This window comes from Peromyscus eremicus, chromosome 19 (assembly GCF_949786415.1).
Source record: "Peromyscus eremicus chromosome 19, PerEre_H2_v1, whole genome shotgun sequence".
NCBI lineage: Eukaryota > Metazoa > Chordata > Mammalia > Rodentia > Cricetidae > Peromyscus > Peromyscus eremicus.
In genome coordinates this window covers 56,352,198-56,360,166 of record NC_081435.1, presented here as the reverse complement: position 1 = coordinate 56,360,166, position 7,969 = coordinate 56,352,198, and the positions used below count along the sequence as shown (strand labels likewise).

Sequence of the window (7,969 nt, the reverse complement as noted above, 5' to 3'; positions counted from 1 at the left end):
TCAGTCGATTTCGTCAGGCGTTTGGCAACACAAAAGTAAACAAATGGTGCAGGAGGGTTGACTGGAGTCTGCCTGTTGATCTTTAGCTATTTTAGCACAATGAGTCCTCCTCTCTCAGAAACTGTCCAGTGGTCAAAGATAGCATTTTCACCACGCTGGATGAAGCCCCACTCTTGTTACAACTTCAAGGAAAGCTTCCTCATTTTTCTTTATAGTGTGGAGGGAGGAAAAAAAGATTAAAAACAAACAAAAACCCAGGCTGAGTTCTTCTGTAAGTCATTATGGTCAGAGAATGTTTAGTGTCCAGCTGGTCACTAAATAAACCAGTCTGGGTGCCAGTCATACCTTCATACCCCAGAGCTGAGTTCTGCCTACTGCCTAGAGTCCTCCATTTCCTCCTTCACCACCCTTTACTACGCCCCAGTGGGTAGCAGAATATAGGAGCTGCACATCTTTGGCGTGGATTACATAATTTTCTAAAATAAATAAATAAATAAAATGTCCTCTAAAGAACAGTATTGTTTTCTCAAGAAAATGAGATTTGTGACATTTTTCCTCTAGTTTACAGAAAAGCACTAACCAGTTTGCATTAAAGGTTTCTTCCTTTTTTCATTTCATTCTTTTGTGTTGGTTTGTTTGTCTGTCTGTCTGTCTGTTTTGACACAGGATCTTTCTATATAGCCCTTGGCTGTCCTGGAACTCACTATGTGGATCAGGATGGCCTCATGCTCACCAAGGTCTACCTGTCTTTGCCTCCTGGATTAAAGGTATGCACCACCCACAAATACTGGCTGACGGTTTCTTTTTAATTGTGAATGTCATCCTGATTCTTACCAGGGTGGAATTTCCCCTATTTGTCAAATTTCAACATCATAATGCTTTGTACCTTGGAGCTGTTCTAAAGAAGTTCTACATTTCCAGGTGGCCACAAGAGCACTCTACAGTTTCACTCGAAGATTGTTCATCAACATAGGAGAATTGATGAGGTAAATTAGTTTAAGGAATTGGGCATTATGAAACACTAATTATTAAGTCCCAAATGATACCTGATGAAATTATATTTTCACGTTTAATACTCAATGAATAATATATTTTCATTTTTATATTTAATAAAGAGCTGGGCTTCTGTGGGATGACTCATCCCTAGGGCTTGAGAGCCAGACGGCCCAAATAAGTAAAAAAGATACTTTCTGAGAGCCAGCCTGGGTCTGCCTGATGGTCTTAGCAACAGCCCCTGAAACATGATCTGGAGATGACCTGGACCAATGAGAGACTGCCATGTCACACCAGCTGATGCATATTCATCAGACCTTCCCCCAGGGTGGGGTGGAGGGTATGTAAGGCTTGCCTCTTCCTGAATAAACTGAGCTTGTTGTTTGGACATTCTCCCAGAGTCTGTGTGGTTTGACTGCGCCTACTTGGTCCCCACCCCCAAAGGGAACAACAGCAAGGACCCTGCTACAGGCTTCAATGATATTTACCATACAGACTATGAATTCAAAGTCACTCAACTTGAGGGACCTGAGATTGGAATTATTTCATAAATTATGGGGCTGAGTTTTTATTCTTAGACCAAATTTCCTTTAAGCTTATGGTCAAATCACCTCAGTTCTATTCACTTTCCTTCCTAGTCTACAAAACAAAATAATGAAGCCAGGTATGATGCTGCATGCCTTCAATGCCAGCATTTAAGAAGCAGAAGTAAGTGAATCTCTGGGAGTTTGTGTCCAGCTCAGTCTACAAAGTGAATTCCAAACCAGGCAGAGCTACACAGTGAGACCCTGTCACAAAGAGAGAGAAGGAAGGAAGGAACGAACGAAGGAAGGAAGGAAGGAAGGAAGGAAGGAAAGGTGGGAGGAAGGGAGGAAAGAGAGAAAGAGAGAAAGAGAGAAAGAAAGAAAGAAAGAAAGAAAGAAAGAAAGAAAGAAAGAAAGAAAGAAAGAAAGAAAGAGAAAGAAAGAAAGAGAGAGAGAAAGAAAGAAAGATTCCTAATAGGACTATTTAAATGACCCAATATTATCTGTGGTTCACAAGAACCAATGTATTTACATAGCCACAAATTCAACCTGTGATATAAAATACAGACAGAAGTTATACATGCAAAAAATCCAAACATTCACTATAGAATTATAATATCCTCAGTCCTCCTACCAAAGCAGAAATATTCCCTACATAATACTCACAGGTAGCTACTCTGCCATGGCTTACATGACATTAGCAGAGAAACCCTTCCCATTACAGGGGACCTGCTCCAAGCTATTATGGCTTCAGCAACAGGAAAGCTGTTTCCAAAGCCACCTTTTGATTTCCTGTGTTCTAGATCTGTTCTCTAGGGCTATACAAAACCAGCCTGGTGTCTCTTCCATGCATTAACTCTTAGACTGTTTAAAGAGTAGTACACATACACACATACACAAAGTAGCAAGTATCATTGGGTCTCTGATATGACAACCTATTTTTAAAAGCCATAAAAATTTTATTTATGTTGCTCACAAGTGAAAATCAAATGAAGATTCTGAGGGTATGTATAATGTGTTGAAGGTCACAGAGCTAATGACAGAAGAGCCACACTTCAGAGATAAGAGCCTCAGATGCCACAGGTCAGGCCTTTTTTAACTATACTTTACTTCTGAATAATAATAAATAATAAATTTAGTCCTTTCTTATATTGAATATTTCCAAGGCCTTTGTCAATCATTCTCCACTATGAAGATTCTCTAAATACCTGTGTTAGGTTGTGAGAACCTCAAAGTGAACCACAGACCGTAGCCAATCCCAACTACAAACCTTCTCTTGGAGAGCCCTGGACTTCCTCCATGACTTCACTTTCAACTGATGACCACGTCTCACATCCTGAGAACACAAGATCACACTGACAGCTGCTCCCTCACCATCTCACCAGTAAACACAAGAACAGAGCCTCACTTCTGCCCTCCTGTCACACCTCTAACCCACTCCTGCAGCTGGCATCTCCCAGGTCACCCTCTTGGAATCTGTCTGCCTCCCACAGTACCGTTTCTCCCCAGGGCTTTGGTTCATTCCCATTAGAGCACAAGCAAGTATTAATATATCCCACTTTAAAAACAATGAGAGAGAGACAGAGAGACAGAGAAGGAAAAGAGAGAAAGAGGGAAGAAAGATGGAAAGGAGGGATGGAGGAGGAGGGGAGTTCTGACCCCTCCTCATTCCCTACAATATGCAAAGGACGGCCTCCTTTCCTTTCTGCCCAACTCACTCTAGCAAGCTTGGGTCCACAGCACAGCCAGGGCACAGTTCTTACTGCCCTATGCTGTCTTCCAGAATGTCCCCAGCTTCACTTTGCTTCATCCCTAGTGATCTTCTAGTACGTTCCAGAAGCTTGTTGTGATTTTTTTTTCCCTTTTGACACATTACAATTTCATCCAATGGTTCAGGACTCATCCCAAATGTCATCATCTTGAAAAGTTCCTCCCTGTTCTCTAACCCAGGTACATTGTCTCACAACCTCTCTGTCCCATTTCTAGCCTTGAAAATGTACACTCTGGAGGCACTCTATTTATTTGTCACCTTGCATCTTTCTCCAGTGGGATAAGAGCAAAAATCTTACTTTCACTTAATCAGGGTGCCGCCAACGCCCAGTGCAACATCGATGACAAAATGTACGGTCAATAAACCTTCACTGAACGAAGTCAACAATCACGCACATAGAATTTGTTCTGACCTTAGCCATTTCCTTAGAGTCAACAAGTTTACTATTCAGCAACATTCATTACATTGATTGTGACCTGTAACTGAACATAAGATAGCTTAAAAAAAAAACCAAACATTCAATGTGCACAAAGTTATAGTATGTTACGAGTGACACAAGAGTAAAAACCTGGTACAGTTCCTTCCCTCTGCTAAGAATGAACAGGAAAAGAAGTATCCAGAAATTATGTGAGTATTCTTGAAGGTGTGTCCCTCTAGAGTCGTACTCTTAAGCTTTTGGGGATATACAACAAGTATCTGTGACAAATCACCACAGTGAAGAGAAAGGCTGTGGGGCTGCCCAAACTACAGGATTCCTGAGGAACTGAGAGCAATCCTGTGGGAAGAAGGTCTGAGTCGGGGCGGATTTTGAGCAAACTGAGAAGAGTACATTCGATGTTGCCAATCACATGCACTAAGCAGAGGCCTGGCATGGTAACGATGATCTACTGGGAATAGGGCGAGGTGCTTTTCTGAGCCTTTCTCCTTATCCCCGAATAGTCCAACCCACCCTTAGGCTCCACAGCAGCCATAAAGTCCATTTGCTTGCAGGGGCCATTTCCAGGTCCTCATTCTCCTCGAAATTTAAACGGTATCCTAGACATGTTCAGACAGACACGGAGGGACTTTCTCACTCAAGAATACTGTTTGAATAAACACTCTGAGGCACACTAAGGGCAGACTAAAAGAAGAAGCTTTTGGAAGCATTTTGAAGAGTTACATTGCATTTAATTTAAGATGCCATTATTTTGAAAGTAAACCAGTTTATGAGAGATGATCATTGAATGGTTCCAATACCAGTGATTTGGGACAAGTGAGTCCAAAGAGTGAAGCATCCTTAATGTAATTACACATCCATTGCCTGTGATGTACGACCATGTGAAGCATTACTAATCCCCAAACAGATACCTGCCGGGAGGACTATGGTAACAGCTGTTTGGTCCGCAAGAAATGAACCAAGTGAATTCAAAGTACTGAGGGCATTCAACTGCCGAATTCCCAGAGTCTGGCCTGTCCACTAAGCCCAAGATTTATTAGGAATTAAAGAGGATTCCATCCGAAGGTACATTTGTTTCCAGCATAAATCACCCTGCCAACTCATTTGTTATTGTAATAACCTTTCTCAGCATTTCTATTATTGGAGAGGACTTCTTTTCAAATGAAAAATGACGTAGTTGATTACTTGCATGGGGCTTGGCGTCACACTCATTTTGGCTTCTTCTTCCAGGCAGTGAGAGGGCCAAAGAAAGGCCTTTACATCCTTGCATGCATCTCGATTAACGTTAATGGAGTTCATAGGTTTATTATGCGTTGGGGAGTTAAGAAACAAGCCAGTAATGGTGGAAGCTGTGCCAATGCTCTCGGTATATCCAAGAAAGCTTCGAGATTTCAAGCACTAAAAATAGTTAAAACTATCTCAGAAACTGTTTACATCCAGTAAGGGTAATTATATGAGCCTATAACTCCTTCCATCATATTAAGATACTTTAATAACCTATACTTTATTTATATCTAGCTGCTTAGTTTATTAGTGCTTATTATAGGATATGTTTTTAATTTTATGTTTTACAAAACAATTTGAATAATCAGAATTACTTTTGTGAATCTTCTTCTACTTGCAATAAGATGGCTGAATTATAAAAAGCCATTTTCTAAACATGCTAACAGGTGCAAGAAAGATTGACAGAGCCAGACGAGAAAGTATTCTTAATGTAGGCTTTCCAAGATTGTAAATGGAATTTCTTTAATGAATGCGTATAATTTTTAACAGGCCCGATTTACTACTCAGGGGATGCTGAACATAAGATATGAGTATATTTTATTTAACAATAACCATAATCAGAATTATGTGATACGTAGATTTGTACATAAATGAAAATCACCTAGAATGAGAGATCAGTTATCCAAAACTGTTTGAAAAAGAAACATTGGTAGGAGATACAAACTAATGGAAAACAGCAGTTTTGGATTATTGAAGGTAACTTCAATTTATAACAGTAGGTGGGGCCTGGGCCCATGAAGGCAGTAGAATGTTTAATTATTAAGCCATTCAGTGAGCATAAGACTACAATTCTGTCTCAGCTGACCTTGTTAATTCTATTACATCTTTTTAGGCATTTGCTATGTTGGGGCTAGTGCTATAAATACACAAAGAATGAAGAAACAAGACAAGACCCCCCTCAGAGGAGGCTACCTGTCCGGAGAACCAGCACCCATAAAACTGAAGCAAGGTCCTATCTGATCTCCCAAATAAATTCCCTTCTTTCCTTGACTGGGATGTGGGGTGGTCATTTTTTAAAATTACTACATGTGAGTCACCCAAATTCTTTCCAATTTCACTCTACAATCTTTCTAGCCAAAAGGAATGTTACCTGAATAAGGTTCCCAGAACTGAAGTCTGGGGTGAGGTCTCTAGGAAGTAAGTTGCCTTTAAGAAGTTCTGAGCACAAATTGAATTACCAAGAATTCTATTCATTGAAAAACACATTATATTGCATCATGTCCTTCTCAAATAGAGTGAAACTTGCTTATATTAAATTTCTAGGAACCCAAGGAAAAAATTTGATATAGGATGGAATTTGATATACTCTAGAAATATTACATGTGCATGTAATAGACCTGGGTTTCCAATTTGATTGCTATACACAGGGATTCAATACAGATGGGTTCAATATTTGGGGGGGGGGGGGGAGTTTTCATTGAATTTGCATTTGTGTTTTTCAGGACATATACAGTATGTATTTGCTCAAAGTAAAAATCAGATTCCTTTCCAAGACTAGGAAAGGTAAATGTCCACAGGAACAGGAATTCTTGCAGGAATTGGACCAGATAAAACACTGTGAGCAACCTAGCCGCCACTTTACCCCCTTTAATGTTAATTGAGTTGGCTGGAGTTTAGACTGCTGAATTCTGGAGTGTCATCTTTCTCTCTTCCCCAGACCCGCAATCTTCTAGCCTATAACTTCTCTCTCATTTCCCTTCATTTAGCATTTTAATATCCACCCGAGAGGGAGAATTGAGAAGGGGATTACCAAAAATTTTCAACATGTGAAGAAATTTTTCTGTTACTAAGAAAGTATCACCTTAGAAAAATTATAAAAATAATCAAAGGTAGTGACTGCTACAAAACTAAAATAAGTTGTTATTCTAGCATTTATATAAAGTAGACATGAAACCATCAATATTATACAAATTATTGTACAATTGTACCAATTTTTACTGTCTAGCTTTTTTTCTTTTCAACTCTGAGCCTGAGTACCATCATTCTGTTTATTTGAACTTGGGCTAGAGGAACCTGTATTTGTTTTAAATCTTCCTTCCCCATGAAAGGCTCTGACACAGATATGCCACAGCACTACTGTTCTTCTGAAAATTAAAGTTATTTCCTACTGACACATAAAACCAAAATGTATGTATATTAGTGGGGAAATGGGATGTTTTGATACATGTATTCACTGTGCCATGTTTGAGTTGGTTAAATGTGTTGTCTTTTGTAACTGAAAGTTTTCCTGTGCCCACCCAGCTCCCACATCCTTGCTGTCCCACAGCCACTCAGACCCAAATGAACACACAGAGGCTTATATTAATTACAAACTGTATGGCCTGTTGGCTCAGGCTTCTCACTAGCTAGATCTTACATCTTAAATTAACCCATTTCTATAAATCTATACTTTGCCACATGGCTCGTGGCTTACCGGTATCTTTACATCTTGCTTCTCATGGCGGTGGCTGGCAGTCCTGACTCAGCCTTCCTGTTTCCAGAATTCTCCTCTCTGCTTATTCCACCTATACTATACTTCCTGCCTGGCTACTGGCCAATCAGCATTTTATTTATCAACCAAATCAGAGCAACACACATTCACAGCATACAGAACAACATTCCCATCAGTCTTTTTTCCCTCAAAAACTCCCTAAATCTTTACTTCTAGTTTTTTTGAATGCTCAGTACATCACTGTTCTCTCTATTCACTCAAGGAGATAATGTCACAGCCAGGCTTCTTGCTCCTGCCTCATTCCTATCATCAACCTTCAGTGTTTATTACTGATGGAACAAACTATGCATTTATTTACACTTGTGGACCCTTAGGGGCTTCAGTAAACATGCTACTATTTTTAATATATATATTTTTCCTATTACAATTGTATGTGAGTGTGTGCCTTGCTTGCATGTCTGTGTGTGTGTGTATATGTGTGTGTGTGTGTGTGTGTTTGTGTGTTGCCACTGAACACATATGGAGGTCAG

General features: G+C 39.9%; 1 long non-coding RNA gene across 1 annotated transcript; it reads left to right on the top strand.

Annotated features, from left to right (window-relative positions):
• Positions 1–885: 885 nt before the first annotated feature.
• LOC131896195 (uncharacterized) lies at positions 886–5,998 on the top strand. The gene is made up of 3 exons (XR_009375377.1): positions 886–986; positions 4,632–4,789; positions 5,841–5,998. It is a non-coding gene; the product is annotated as an uncharacterized LOC131896195 (long non-coding RNA).
• Positions 5,999–7,969: the final 1,971 nt, after the last annotated feature.